Here is a 16,302-nt window from a genome sequence, read left to right on the forward strand (position 1 = left end):
CAGAAACATGTCCATTAATGACAGCTGTGGTGCACATGCACATTTTGACCCACATATGCATGCACAACTGATACATTCCGACTGCCACTCCTGCATACCCCTGTGGAGTTATCTGATGGTTTTCCACCAACACAGTTGTAACTTAACACCGCACATTAGAGACAAGTGCTACTGAGTGTCTGTCACACTGTGTTGATGGTTTAATACCGCCCGAGTGGATCAGAAGATTTAGAAAGCCTCTCATCATCAGCTGTCTGTGAGTTCCAGGCAGGAAAAAACACAGTATTTTGACGGCTAGATATTGTGTTTACTACAAATCCCTTCCATATACAAGGTAGGGTAAAGTTTTAGATGTATTTAAACAACTCCAATCCTATTTGGATACCGCTTTGTGAAGGTCAGGGGAGTGTGTACCTTCACTAACGCAATGCAGTCGACACGTTCCCTCATGTCGAGAGTAACCCAATCTTCCTCCAACTCTGTGTTGGAGTGTTTGTTTGATATGTTCTCCCTGGTTCAGCAACCAAGAACAGGGCAGAGAGGCCACTGCTAAGACAGCAAAGGCCCCATGCCACGCCATAGACTAACACACTCCCCCACTATCTATAGGGGAGAGGCATTGGAGGGTGGCATTCACATATTGTTGGACAAACACTGAGGTTTTACTACAACAGCAGAAAAGTCCCTTTTCACGGTTTGGCTTTATTCTACAACCGACAGAACACAGAAGACACAAGGAATCTCACTTCGAGGTTAAAACAAGTTGCTTTCTGCTGATTTTGAAGCCAAAATGTGGGGGGGAGAAACCAGAGGATAAACTGTCAAATACAGTTAGCATTGTTTTTACTGTTTACATATCATATGTCAGAACAGGGGCGTGCCAGTGTAATTAAAGGAAGGAAGTGTGAAATGTAGTCAACGTGGGGTGTCTGACCTTTCAATCAACATCCCAGACTTTTAAAATGAAAGTTATTTCAAAATGGGGAAATGTTTCAGACAGCTGAACAACAACTACACATCTCTTTCCAGCTTTATATGCACAGTCATCATTGTGTTGGAAGTTACTGAGAAACATTCCTGTGAGGTTGTTAGGTGGTTCTGAGGAGGAGATTACCAACACATGCAAAGCCATCCACATGTCCACCATTGGGCCTTAAAATAAACACCATCAAGAGACCTTTTCAAACAGTCTCCCAATGGAATCTGATATTACCGGTCTTTCCAGCCAGACCTAAATTTAACACGGGGTTATGTCAATAACCAAAGATTAATAGCATTAGATATGCCATATTTGTACAGTTTGATTTAATAACTGTGCCCACCAATGGAATGTTTACAGGTCGGCAGAGTGATTGACAGCTGTCAAAGCCCCGCGCGGTGGAGCTGCAACATGTGGCCGGACCCTGTGATTATTTGTGTTAGAGGCTGAGGTTGAATGATGAGTCCCAGTACACTCGAGCCGTGTTTATGCGTGTGGGTGGATAGAGTGAAACACACAGGACCGGATAACAACGAATTGTACACACACACAAACATTCCGACGGCCATTGGAAGTCTTCCTTGAGGCAGGTTGTCAGCGAGTCCTCACGGTGTGTTTGTTGTCGGAGAGAAGCTGGATGGGACCGTCTGTCAGCTGAAGGGGGAATGTGAACAGTGCATAGCAACAGCACAGCCTGTACAGAGCTGCACATTAAGAAACAAACACATGTAATCTAATCCCACAATCAGCGGATAATACACTGGTTTGAATGTAGTTCACTACTCTACACCACAGTAAAAACATGGCTTACTGTAATAATCTTTCCTCACGTTGTATCTACCTCATCTAATTGTAATGTAGCCTAACTCACAGAGTGCTTTGCTTTATACCCACAATTTGACAAAAGTATCTGGAACTAAAAGGCTCTTGCCGTTGCCGATATTCGCTTGTAATTTCCACCACAGTCTAAACACCAGGGGGATAAATCAAATAAGCCTGCTGACGTATGAACGACCGGCTGTGACAAAAAGTGACTTCACTCCAGTCCACAGGGTGGTGGGAAGGACTACACAACAATTAATCACGTGATATAAATCGAGCAACTCTATAACAGCAAATACAATTTGTCTGAAATAAGGCATCTTCAGTGATGCAAACCTCACCCTAAAGGTTGCTGTACTTCCGTAGAGTACTACCCCCCCGAGCAGGGACTTTATGGGTTTCCCCAGAAACTTGATTTAGACCCTGGCTTCCAGCAAAGTTTCTCAGGAAATGTCCTGCAGTGAAAACACAGCCTATGACTGAATGAATCAGAGCAGAGCATCGTGGGCTTTGTGGAAGTAATGTTGCACAGGATTTACATGCTAAAGCCTAAATGCCACTGAGCCCTCTGATACCACAGGTATGAAACAGCTGAAACCTCTTCTCAAAGAGAGTAGGATATCTGGTACACTCTGTCAGCCTCTCAACTCAGTCCGAAAGTCAACCTTTGCTTCAGGCAGGGGCACGTGGCTTGGTGCTCGTATGAAATGTTGATGGAGGATGTATAATAGCAGCAGCGTGAGCTTGGCTCCTACGCTGCTCTGGAGGTCAGGCTGCCTGTGGAAACAAGCCCAGCAGGGCCCTGGACTGACACTGGTGCCAGGCAAACACACTCAGTCACAATCAGCCTGGACTGACACTCAGAGAGACAGAGCTGCTCAAGAATGATTCTGAGGAGAGACTCGTACGTGTCGAGATGGTAAAGATTATTGTGTGTGATAAAGTGGTTGGTAGTTCCCCAAAGGAAGCAGAAGCTGGCTTTTGCTGAACCTATAACACATTTCAAGAGTTTCAAATGACCAGAAACTATGGTTACTTAAATTTGGAAAGGATCCCTGATCTCTGCACATTTTATTGAGCTCAGACGTATTCAGCTGTACAGTAAATCCACTGTTTTCCAGACACAACTGCTTACTCGCTGTAGGAGATTACAATTTCAAACAGTAAACGCTCTGAGAGGCTGAGCTGCCGTGTTCTTTGTCAGCCACATTAGGGCATGACAGCATTTTCTGCACACACAGACTTGTCCTGGAGATTTAGAGGCTGAGAGCCGTACACAAGTGTGTCTATTAGAGCCAGATAAACTCTTAAAGAAGCCCATTACTGCGTGTACGGTTTAGGTTCACTCTGGGGGGTCTGCACACACACAGCAGAGGCTTTGTTTCGGGGACCGCACCGCTTCCCCCCCGGTGGAATGGCAATGGCTCTATTAGAGGTGAAAGTAAGCCGGGGAGGGAACCTGATCCTGGCACTCATGTCTCTACCTTTTACTCATTCACGTACTTTCTTATGCTTGCACGTCCGCACTTGTACGGAAAGAAGAGGGGGGGTCATGTGTATTAGATCTCTCTCATTATTTTCTCATTTTCCATCTTTGTCTTTTGTGTGCACAGCAGTGAACAGGAGTGGCAGCTCAAAACCTCTACGTCCACTGATGAGGGGCGATCCATTTTCCTCAGTCTGCTGAACTCAGACAATCCTCTCCCCTCTCCCAGCATCAGGTGCTGCTGGCTGAACGACCCACTGCCGGTTCCCACAACTCAACCTTCTACTCTGGCTGCAAAGAAAAGTTTGTGTCAGTCTTTGAGGTCTGGGCGCCGATTACGGCAAGTCCGGAAGACATTAACGTTTGTACCAGAGCCAACTGCTAAATGCTGACCGCAAGATGACCAAGATTTTATTTAGAAAAACTCACCTGCGTACTTTTTCTTAAAAACTTAATAAAACTTGGATCTGAATAGTACTTCCACTGACAATAATGTTCAATTTTGTGTTTATTTACCACCTTGAATAAGCCAAAGGACCTTGTCTGACAAAATGTTGCTGATTAATTTGCTGTGCAGCTTATTTATAACTCGTCACGCGTTTTGCAAAGTGAAATCCAGTCACAAGCAAAAAATATTGGGGTTTAAGTTCAACTGCATTGGTACTATCGATAAGGACGTTTTTAATGATGATGCTTATTATTCAATAATGCATTAACCATATCTATGCATTACATGCCCCTTCTTATCCTGGGCAGGAACATTAAGAGCTGCAGTTTATTCCATTTTATTCAATTCAATAATACTAATTCATGGACCAAAAATCTCACATATTGGAGGATGTTTGTGGTTAGAAATGTTGATTCTCTGCACCAACTTTAATACTCAGGGGTTGGGGATCTTTTCAGGATCTTTGACATACATGTACATACATGTATAGAAGCTTCCAGGGAAACTCTTAAAGCCTTTAAAAAGCCCTTAATCCTCACACACACACCGTACATGAGATGTCTCACACACAACAGTACTACCCGTGGCATCTTAACTGTTCATATTTTAAGTGGTAAATTGTTTTATCTCTCGGCCTGTATGCATAACTGCAAAATCACAACTACAAATATGGTCTTTCCTTGAGAAATACTGATTGTCTGAGCAGTGAAGTCTTCCCTCTAGAACTGAACTGGGCCAACAGTAAGGAGCCAAATAGTGAAAGGTACACAGATGGTTTATTTCATTTACTGGTCTTTGCATTTGTGTTGCTTTGTATTGGATTTATTTCTTAAGAATGACACTGACTTCTCACTGTATGAGGCTGGTTTGTCCTGCAGTGCACATAGGGACTTCATGCACTCATGTTTGCAGAGTTTTTCATGCTAAACCCTCACCTGGTCAGTGGCCATTATGGTAGTTGTACTGGAAAATGCTGGATGTGGTCCACCATCCTAGTGCAGGCGCTTCTACAGACCATTATGAAAAAAAATGTTTTCTTGTATGCTTGCCTGGGTAAATGAGGTATAGAAACGTAGAGCGGGGACATGCCTCACTGTCAGGCTGAGCCAGCCCACCTCCTCCTGAGAGAATACTTGGCTGCTGACGGTGATCTCCGGGGCTGCAGGCCTGCATGTTATTGCATATCTCTCCATCTTAAATTAATAGCCAACGGGCCGAGTTTACTTTGGAAATATGTTTGGACAGGAAAAGCTCACTGGCATGCGGCGCACTTTCAAGATCACGTGTCCAGAAATAAGAAAGCTCACTGGTTAATACTTTCTTATATGAAATGATTTCCCACCTTACTGTGGCACAAGGGGAAGAGGAGACTGTATTTTATGTATCATATTCAGCTGTTAATGCATCCTGCCATGCGCTTCGGTAACATTAGAACTTCCTCTCATTAATGACCGATAACTGCATCCAGTGTGACTTAATAGTATGCAGCCCACCCCACATATAACTTTCCTGGCAAATCCACAAGGAGATCTGGGCAAGTGATTGAATCACGGAAAACTCTAGACTGTGTGTTAAAATAAAAGCATCATAGAGAAAGAGAATTAAGAGGGAGTAAATACACATCCTGGCACTCGACAGTGCAGCACACACTCGCTACATGACACTGATATGGGTGTTCCAGCCCACTGCATATTTCTCTGGTTTCAAATTGGGTGAATTAAAAGTGCAGCCCACTGCCAGTGACAGTGCGGAGCGTGTTGCTGCTTGAAGCTTGCCCTGCTCCCTGCAGAGAGAACTACTGCCGTGACTGAGGAGGATGGGAGGTGGTGATGAGGAGAAACAAAAGTTTGCGGTTTGTTGTTTTGACACTGAACAGGAAGGGAGCGATGAGCAATGTTGAGTGAAGTGTGTAGCAATCACCTCCTCACCTCACAGTTCACTGGTTTCTCCCTTGTGGAACGTGTGGCTGATAATTAGAAACTGCAGCCACTGCATCGCACTGACCCTCAGTCGAGGGATCACTACCAGATCATTGTCTAGCATTAGAGCTCCAACACACTTGCTATGGTCCTGTTCATACTTGGCAATAACATGCGTCTCAAGTGATCACAAATGGACAGCTCTAATTACAGATGTTCGGACACAGTGAGGTCTAATCACACACCACAGGTGGTTTGGGACACATATGGCTTTCTGACATTCTGTCAGTGTATCTGCAATTGTGTCCTGGACCACGTTGAAAGACCAGCTACTCAACTGACATCCTCTGTGTTAATGAAAGTATGTACATATTCACGTTCTCAAATTGCATAGCCTGACTCTCTCCGCAAAATCTGAACATTTCAAACATCTTGGGAAATTTGTTTTGTTCGGATCAATGAATAGAACCATGCTTCTTTTAATTTACAGCAGTGCATTGTGCCCCCCCCCCCCCACCGATTAACAACAACATTTAATTTTGTCTATGCAAGGAGAAATGACATTAGTTTTTAATTGCATAAATAAATGGAAGTGAGATCCAATCACGGTCACGACGCATGTGAGAAGCATTCTAATGACAGGAGTGTACCAGGGTTCTTAGGCAGAATTCACACAGCTACATTTTACTTTTCAAACGCATCATTATTATACTATGTTTACATCTGCTGTGTCCAGCTACTATTTCTCAAGAAATTCTCAAACCCCTCAATTGGAAGTTTGGAATAAGCCACTGACCCCATTTTAGTTTGAAAACTGGGGGGAGACACCAAAACATTTCGGGGAACAATGCCACAATGTCATCGGCATCTTCTTCAGTCACAACTGCCGGCGATGAATGCAAAATGCTGCTAACCATTGCCGATCGATCACACCAGCAGGCACATGACCACTGTACGTGAATGTTAACATTATATGTGTTTTCAGGTGTGTTAGGGTTAGGGTTAGATTCAGTCTTTTCAGGTAGTGCAAGAAAGTGACAGAAATACACCGTTAGCCTCTGGCACATAACAAACAAGCTGCACTACCTGAGCCGTGTCCTGAGGCAGTTTCCAACCAGCCAGAAAGAGGTGTGTTAGTTCACGCACGGCAGAGTGGCAGCAGTGATAATTAGGGTGTTTAACTGGGGGCGGGAGAAGTGGCGTGCTCTCACACATCAAAGCTCTTGTTAAGAATCCCAGCCAAATATTTTCAATGCTGTCAATGCAGAGGAGGAGAACTCCCTTTAAAGACAGCCGTGCTCCTGTCCAGAAGACACACTTCATTTCAGCTGCAGTGACGGAGCTCTGCACAAAGTACATTCACAAATTGCAAAGTTGCCTGGTTGGCAGTTGGGTCAACTTTTAACAAGGTGCAGTAATGAGTGGCGGCAATGCTGCAGGTTTAACAGACTTAGTCGACATGTCAAGAATTACTATATAAGACTTTCTCATTAATTTATTTATGTCAGAGTCAGTGAAATATTCACAAGTGTCTGCTACTTGTAAACCTGCATGAAGGTGTTGCTCTTGTTCTTTTGGGCACAGTTGTTTGTTCTGAACCTGACAATCTGGGTGAGATTGAGTACACAGACTATTCTGCTGTGTGATCTGTCAATCTGTCTTCATCCCAATGTAATGCTGCTTCAGCAGAATTCTATTTCCTACTTATCTACTGCAAACACGCCAGTCATTGACAGCCAGAGAATATTCTTGGCTTGTCTGTGGGTGATGCTTCAGTCTGATCAGTGAGGAAAGTTGCCTATTGACAGAACATAAACATTTTAAAGCAATTAGCTCTTTAAGTAGCAACTTCAATGTTCAAATATTGACTTTCTGTGTGGTATTTAACTGTGGGGTGTAAAGTAATTTGCATCTCCCCACAAAGTGTCCAGACAAAGGTGTAAAAAGTGCAAAAAGTACAAGTGTCTTCTTGTACACCAGCTAACATGACACTGCTTTTTCAAATGAGCTCTTTGAATACATTGTGTCTGTGAGAAAAGAGATTTTACTGAGTTTACTCAGTACGATTGGAGTTGGCTTATTTCCAGATGCCTGTATCTGAGAGCGGCAGTGGTTCTGTCTCTTATCTTAATCTAGCACAGCTTTCTAACTGTGATTTCCTGTATCGGCAGGATAAGGAAGTGCCTAGAATAGGGGCAATCACTGAGCTGATGGAGATTAGAGAACCCTCTTCTGCATCTGGAGGTGTGTGGCCGCTGGAAGGCTGAACTGGCACCTGCGCTGCTATCTTGTTAGCAGAGTCACTCACGGCCCACTGTGCCTTCCTTCACTCTCCTTCATCAGTGTCTTTCAACACAATTTGTCTACATGTCAAACATTTACATGAGTTATTTGGGTTTGTGTGAGCTGCACGCTTCAAAGCCAGCAGAGAAGTGACACAGTTGTTGAAGAATGCCTGTGTGATTACTGGAGAGCGGGTATGAGGTTAGCTGTGCTGCTAAATGAAAAGGAACGATAACAGCATGTGAACGCAGCAGCTGCTTGCCTCGGCTTAGTCACTCTGTGGGATGGAGGATAATACAAGCGGTCAGAGGCTCTGCCACTGTGTCACATCAGATAGGAGATGTCACTCTGCAGATAACATATATGCAAGGGCACAGCATCCACTGGTATGAGCTGACCCACTGCTAATCTTTTGTGATGCGCTCTCTGAGACGTGGTCAAGCTTCGCTGCAAACAGTGTGTGTGCCGATGCCTCTTAGAGGAGAGACAAGCTCTGCAGCTCGCTGCTGGGAGAGAAAACAAGGACATAACAGAAAGCCTGTGCAAACACCTGCCTCATATATACAAAGCATCAACACAAGTGACTTCAGACACCATCCTCTCACTTCAAACCTTGAAATGAACGATCCATTACACTCAGAAGAGCATAACAAAACTACTCTGCACAGTTATTTGCAAAAAATTATAGTTTATTTTACTGGGAATATCATCACTGTTCAGTAATATTATTTAAAAATGGATCATCTTTGTCAGAAAACAAACGTCTTGATTTTGATTGCAGTCACAAACATTAAGTTGGTCAAAACAAGATAAAATGCAACGTTGACAGACCAAATTGGAAAGCAGGGAGAAAAGCCTGCCTTAATGGGGAGGGGCATGGTGTTATTCAGGTTTGAAGAAGGATAATGTTGCATGCATGAGGACAATTTCTTCCCAAATGTACTTAGTGCTGCACTAAATGTGAAAAAGCAACTGCCTCCAATTCCAATGTTGGTAAGGTGTTGTGAAAGGGAGTTAGGAACTGGCCATATGATGTGCACCTTCAGTCAAAGCATACTGCAGTGGGCTGTGTGATATGCAGAAATGTACCTAATGTTATTGTGTTTAAACACAATTTTTTTATCATTTGGACGATGCTTTGCTCTCTCTTACACACTGCACGGATGCAAGGGAGGACATGTGTATGAAGCAAACGTGGAGGAGAGGGACAATGATCCAGAACTGGCTTTACCAGCTGTTAAACAGTAATAGTACTTGGCTATTCATGGGCAAGTTGTTTGTATTCTGTTGCTGTGATCACCCTCGCCAGGGAAAAGTGTTGTGACCCCTCCTCTTGTCTCAACATATGTCAATGTGATCCATCATAATGGACACTCCGTAAAAGCGCTCCCATATCACACATCATTAACCACCACTCCGGACCGCCATAGTATTCAGAAGTTGCACCACGATGCTCTGTGACAATGTGAGATGTGACACCTTGCTGTTTATCGCTATCTCTGCCCTCGTTACCCACTCCCCCCTCTGTGCTCTGCCACTCCCCTGCCGACCTCTGGGGGTCTCAACCACCCCTCATAATTAGAAACCACCGTACTGCCACGCCCCTCTGCCGCCCCCCCCCCCCCCCCCCCCCCCCCCCCCCCCCCCCCCCCCCACCCCCCCCACCCCCCCCCCCTCCTCCCTCTGCCGCCCCCGACCCCCCCCCCCCCCCCCCCCCCCCCCCCCCCCCCCCCCCCCCCCCCCCCCCCCCCCCCCCCCCCCCCACCCCCCCCCCCTTGCTAATGGCACCAATTTGTATTCACTGTCAGCTCTGATGAGCTCTCATGCGGAGAGATGGCCTTATTACTGGGCCTCTGGCTCCCATCACCTAAGCCCCTCTCCTGTTGCCTGCCAAGCCCAGCATGCTGATGGACAGGCAGAGACGGTAAGATCGGACCGGGGGTGAGGGTGGTCCGCATTTGTCTCCATTTTTCATGTAAACGACGATGCAATATGGTAGAGAATCAATTGAACCACATTACAGCGGTGATAAAGTCTATATGACCAAATTTTAAATCAGTCAGACCACCATTATCTCTTCTCAAACTAGACCTCATAATGGGGTTTGAGTCAGTTCTGTGTGCTGCCGGACCTACTTTGCATTCTCTCTCCAAACAAAATGAACACCTTTTTCTCTCAATCCAGCAGAAACGTATAAAGTGGAGGTCCAGCTGAGGAGGACGCGAAAAGTGGAGAACTCGTAGGGAAGGAGATCCTCCCAAGAGAGTCTTGATCTAATCGCACACATCTGCACAAACATGGCTCTGTTTTAACGGACATGTGTTTTATTAACAGTCTCCAGCTCAACAGTGACCAATCTCGCCTTGTTCCCATCCCACACTGCAGCTCCTGCATATGACTGCAGCTGTAAATCGGTTACTCTGTTTTGTTTTAGTCACAAGTGATTCCACCGAAGAAGTTACTGGTTTCTGCCTTTGTCTAAAGCAATCTGTGCTCTCTGGATGAATCTCAGTTTTACATATGTGCTCTGGTCTGTGCTTGGACAAAACCATCCTTTTGCAAGTGCTGGTCAGCACGGCTGCTACAGTCTGCACCAGTAGACATGAGGAGGCCAGAGGTCGCTGGACAACAGTGGCAGCTCTTTTGGTTCTGGTTTAATCTGGGATTAGCTCAGGGTCAGGGTTATCTCTCCTCAGCCTGAGTGGAATCAGGAAACAGGGATTGCCTGGAGTAAAGTGGCATTAGTGGATGGCCCTGTCCAGAATCGCAATGAGCCTTCAGCAGTGTTCAACAGGGGTAAAGGAGAGAGGTGGAGAGTACGATGAACACGACTCACTGGACTCAGGGTTTGCAACCTCTCTGCCATCACTCAAACACTTCCAAGCCCGGACTTCCAGCTTTGCAGAGATCCACATATACTACAACAATGAATTACAACACCCTGTGAACCAGTGGGTCATGGGAATGTGGTATCTGTATAGCCACAGTAATGTGCATTCCTTGGGTTTCCTGAATACATTCAGTATGGTACATTCATTTTAATGCTGATTTAGTACAGAAGCCAGAGGAGGCAGCAGGCAAGCGCGCACCCAAGAGTTTGCATTGGACAAAGGAAGTCGCAGCCCTGCATCATTAGCAGAACAACTTTGATAAGCAGCAGCACAAAGACTAAACATGAGGCTCGGACTAAAAGAGCCCCGTTACCTTTAGCCTCCCTTATCTTAACCTGGAATGTCTCAGCTTCATGTCAGGCCATAATCTCCACATGGTGGACACACTCAGACGCACAGAGACGCACGCGCTGCCGTCTCTGGTTCTGCTGTCTGGTTCCAGAGGGTGTGCGCACCTCGGAGACCAGTTATGAGACCAGAACAGCCTTGTTGTAATGAAGATGGATCTCTCGCGGTTTTTCTCTCTCTGTTAAATGTTAAAGCTAGTGAAAGTGGAGAGGTCTTAAACGCAGGCTATATGGGAATGTTGAAAAATGTACTGAAACCCTACTGTGCTTAACTGAAAACAGAACTCAGAGCAATATGGGAGTGGGAGGTTTATTGACAGATCGTTAACGGCCACTGACCCATTCAATCTGAATTAATCCACTACTCCAGAGCAATCAATAACACATTTTCGATGTATCCAAACATACTGAAAGCTGTTGTCGAATGTCAGCTACAAAGTGATAGCCGCACCACAGTGGATCCGTTATATTTATAAGAATGCTCCGGAGTTTACTTGGTGATCTCTGTGATATTTCTGGTATGACAGAGAACAATGAATGACCTCAAAAGGCTTCAAAAAAGCCCATGGCAAGCTTAAAATGAGGTTTTCAATTTTCTCTTCGCTTTAGACTTCATGTTAACTGTTATCCATGCTGTGCTGCATTAAAGTACGTCTGTACTCTCTGTGGTCTCACTATCGAGTCTTTCCAGGTAGTTTCCATCCAAAGGAGAAGAGTAACTCATAGTTTTATTTGCATCAATGGAGCAACATCTCTTTGAAAGCAGTGAATTTAAAGGAAAAGTATTTCTTGGCAGTGAGAATCCACATGTCAGGCAACGCTGAAAAATGTCTCAATACAAACAATACATCTCTGGTCTCTCAGGTGCATCCTGACAGGCCAGTGGTTGATTTACAATTGAACAGACACAGGATAAGGCAACCTAATGTATGTGACACCACTGACCTGCTATCATGCTCTGCGCTTATGAATGCCTTATTTGTTAAGCCAGTGTGGGGTCACAGTGTGGGAGGCCAGTTGTTCTAGCCCCTTCCTGAGAATGACAGGAAGGCAGGACAGATTGTGACAGCAGCCATTGTGGCTCTGCTCCAGGTCTCTTCCTCCCACCCAACTCCCACTGCTCCTTCACCCTGGGGGAGAGCATGACGCGCCACCTAAGCGTTTGTCTTCCTGTTTCTTAGGGGAGCAGGGTTAAGGAGAAGTTGTTGGTTAGTCACAGGAAGGAAAGGCTTTGCTGTTTTATTTGCCACATATAGCTTCTTTGGCCTATTATCTGTAACACCTGACACAGGACAGATGATATTGGAAGCAGGAGGCTGATGGGACATCACTCTTCATCCTAACCCTCTTTGAACAGAGACAAACGATCAGTTTACTTCCGATGTGGCTGTGATTCCCAGGCCTTGGGGACAGGAAGTAGGATTAGAGGACAAATCCCATTTTTCCACATGTATGTCAACAGCGCCATTGCATTTTGCCTGATCACTTCCTTTCTCTTTTCAAAGGGCACTCATCTGAGTTGAAGGCGATTAGCCTTTTATAAACAGCTTTGTGTTTTCGGCTGCCGCTGCCGCACTGGGCCTGTTAACCAGCATAAGCTCAAAGAGGGCTGCACCCCTAACATGTGCTCCTATGGGAATAAAGGGTCACAGGGCTAAAGCCGCTAGTGTGCTTCCTCAGAAGTACTTGTCGAACAAATTTCCCAAAACAGCTGACATGCAGGGGCACCTCACACCGTGATTGGCCCGATGGGCTGAGGTAAGAATGGAGCCAGGGTTTGTAGATCTCAATCCAGCTCTCCTGTTCTGTTTCTCACTTTTCAGTGTAAAACCATGAATGCCTTCAAGGAGTTTGAACACGTGTGCCCTTGTTTCGGCCTCACTATGACGGCCAGCACATTTGATTTATAACACCTTTTCATTCTAGTTCAATTGCAGCATAACTTGACCTGAACCCCTTCTGAACCATTGTATTGAAGCACTAAAGGAAACCCATCCAGAGGTTACAGCTGATTCCATCTTGCTCTCTGACGCTTTAAGCCTGGTGTTCCTAAACCATGGTAGTTTTAAAGGGCCTTCTAAGGCTCTGCCTTCTTATCCTCTTTCTGAGTCAGGGCGAGATAATAGCTTCCCTTAAGACGTGAGGAATCAATCTGGCCGGAGAGGGGTTTTCTCCAACTAACCAATTTATGTTTGTAGGTTTTTTCAGAAGTTCTGTTTCGGTAGATGTAAAAACACTACTAGAAAGTACACATCAATACCTGAATATTCTCGATATTATATCACCGTAACACTTGCACATGTTTAGAAGCAGCAATTGCTATCAATTAAGTCAATATCCTTTATTTAACAAATACATTTGCACTGGATTAGGGTCTGTGTAGCTAGAACTGATTAATTTTTTTTCAAACCTTTGTCATTTAAATTTAGTTATAAAGCTGTCTTGACATTGCTGTTTTGACAGACCATCTCATTTAATGCCCATGTAAGGTGGTGTTAAGGAGATAGTAGCTTGTGTGGGGGCGGCGGTGGTTTGCAGGGTCAGTGAGTTTACCAAGCCGATTTAGCCATCCCAGTTTGTCACTGGTAATCTCCCTGCAGCTAACAGGGTGATAAAATCAGCCTGATAACCACAGGGGATGGATTGACAGAACGGGTGAGAGAGAGTGTGTGTGTTTGTGTTTGTGTGTGTGAGCGAGTGACCTCATCTCTCTCACACACGTCGTACAGATAATACGCATAACATGCACATATACACACGCAAGATAAGTATCTTGCACACAACTGTTGTGGTGTACTGCAGCTGGAGATATTTAAACACAATGTGATTGTGAACCACAGCAGTAATGGATACAAATTGAATGTGTTTTTTACAGAAATTCCTCCTACGTGTGCAACACCAACAAAGACACACTGAGCAGAAATGAGGTAACTCCAGATGGAAGGTGCAAAACCAGAGAAAGCAAGAAGCGTGTGAAAGGTTCATATTGTTTCCTCTGAGGTGGAAAATGGAGGTGTTTGCTATGGCAGTGCTCACTAGAGCCTCAGCCCTCGCTGAGAAAAGAGAGACACGTAGCCAAAGCATCCTCCTTTTCTTCCCTCTAGCCCAGTACGGCCTCTTTTTATCCCACCATAAACACTTCATTCCTTTCCGAACTCAGGCAATATGCTTTCTAAATCAGGGGAAGCCTCCTCACTTTTCTCACGTTGCCAGCCAAACAGAATTAATCTGAAGAGGTGGGACCTTTATGAACTCAACTTGTGTGCAACAGCAATAATACAACCATGTAATGTTAAACACGGAGCTAAGTGGGGAACGTGATGGGTCTTACCTTTTGCTGACAGCCCAGCAGGACCTCATTTAGAGAGCAGCTTTCATTTAAACACGTTGGGAGGAAATGTGCTTGTCAAAATGTATTTAGTGGCTTCAGGTGCAACCAGGTTAAACACTGAAATGTAGTAACTTCTGGGGGTGAAATTAGAAACTAATCGGCTTGGTTCTCACTGCAGGGCCATACATCTTCTTTTCAACAATGTGTTTACATTACAAGAATCAAATGACCAAGAATAACACGCTCAAATGTGAGATTTACTAATTCTGACTGAATTTAACAGAAACCGCCCCACGAATGTCTGTGGAAGCAGTAATGCGAGATGACAGGAACAGCTCGTCCGTGCAGCGTTACATTTCGCTCGGTGCAGATATACGGTGGTGGCACAAAGATCGATTTTCCACGTTTCCTCTCTCTGTTCTGTCCTGCTCTTGGAGTTGAAGTTCAACTGTGACTGAAAGTCATTTTCTCAACTCAACCTCCCTCTGGTACGGCTGAGTCCACAGACACAAAACAAACTCTGTTTTGCACTCATCACTTGATTGCCCTGCAGCTCCTCTAACGCACTGAAATTGGCAAAGTGACCTTGATGAGGGAAATACCAACTGTCAATCATTGATTACCAGGACTTTTTATACATTCACTTAAGGGCTCCCCTTTCACGTTTGATCAATATCAGCCAAAATGTAGTGAGAGAGTAACTCAGAGCAGTGGTTATTCAGGGAAGCATTGAGCCTCAGGGAGACCAGGACATTTTAAATGGGTGGAGTGTGCAGGAGAATGGCATGAAGGACAGGTCTCAATACACAACACACCAGACTGCACCACCACATTTCTAAAATAAAGACACACCGTCATTTTAACTGACTAATGATGTGACAGAAACACAACAGACCAGCACGTCAGGATAATGTTGCTGGTCCCACATGATGACCACAAACCAGTGGCCTTTGTCTGCTCGCATGGTGATGATGCTGTTTAGAGCACATCCTGACTTTTCTATTCATTATGAGCATTAAGCAGTTAAGAGCCATCAGGTCGACAATGCAAAGCAGTAAGGAAAAACTGAACAGTCTGATACGGAATAATTCAGATTCTTTCAATTAGATTTTAAATGGTTATAAAACCTTTATACTCATTAATCGTTGAGATCTGGAGTGCAGCAACATAATACCAAAGGGACAACAAATGCAAGTCAGAGAAGTTGAAAACAACCTCCAAGGCCACGTCTATGTAATGTAAAAATAGTGTGGGGTAAAATCATCCCGCAAACTTTCCATCTTTGACCTACTTTACTTCTGTGGCTGTGTAATCCCATAATTTGAGGAATTATTGCCAAAATTTTGGAGGTTTTTCTACTCTCAGTTTGAACTTCAAATATAGTGGCTCACATAATCGTGACTAAACCGTTACAACCAGGGTGACCAACATTTTCTTGCCCTGTCAGATGTTGATGTCATCCAGATCTCAGCAATGTCTTGAGCACAGTGTTATCATAACTCAAAGGAATGATGGCCAAAGCTATGAAAACAAGATTAAAGTTGTAATAAATCTTTTAAATCCTTTAAAAGTGTTCTCAGTTGGGTGAAAACATGTGTTGAGTGTCTTTAAACAGCCAGTTTTCTTTTCAAAAGCAGCTAAATCCTCCTCTCACATGAAAGAACACCTGAGACCACGGGGCAGAGGAGAGAGCCAATCCTTATGTGCAACCGCTGCATTCCACAGAAAAGCAGAATCCGTAAATGGGAATGAAAGTAAACCACATCAAGGTAATAAACCTTCAGGCTGGCTCTGGC

General features: G+C 44.7%; 1 protein-coding gene across 4 annotated transcripts in view; it reads right to left on the bottom strand.

Annotated features, from left to right (window-relative positions):
- Positions 1–16,302, bottom strand: part of sema3fb (sema domain, immunoglobulin domain (Ig), short basic domain, secreted, (semaphorin) 3Fb) — a 61,247-nt gene that overhangs the window by 24,415 nt on the left and 20,530 nt on the right. The gene's annotated exons all lie outside the window — the stretch shown is intronic.

The sequence above is a fragment of the Hippoglossus hippoglossus genome, chromosome 5 (assembly GCF_009819705.1).
Source record: "Hippoglossus hippoglossus isolate fHipHip1 chromosome 5, fHipHip1.pri, whole genome shotgun sequence".
NCBI classification, from domain to species: Eukaryota; Metazoa; Chordata; class Actinopteri; order Pleuronectiformes; family Pleuronectidae; genus Hippoglossus; species Hippoglossus hippoglossus.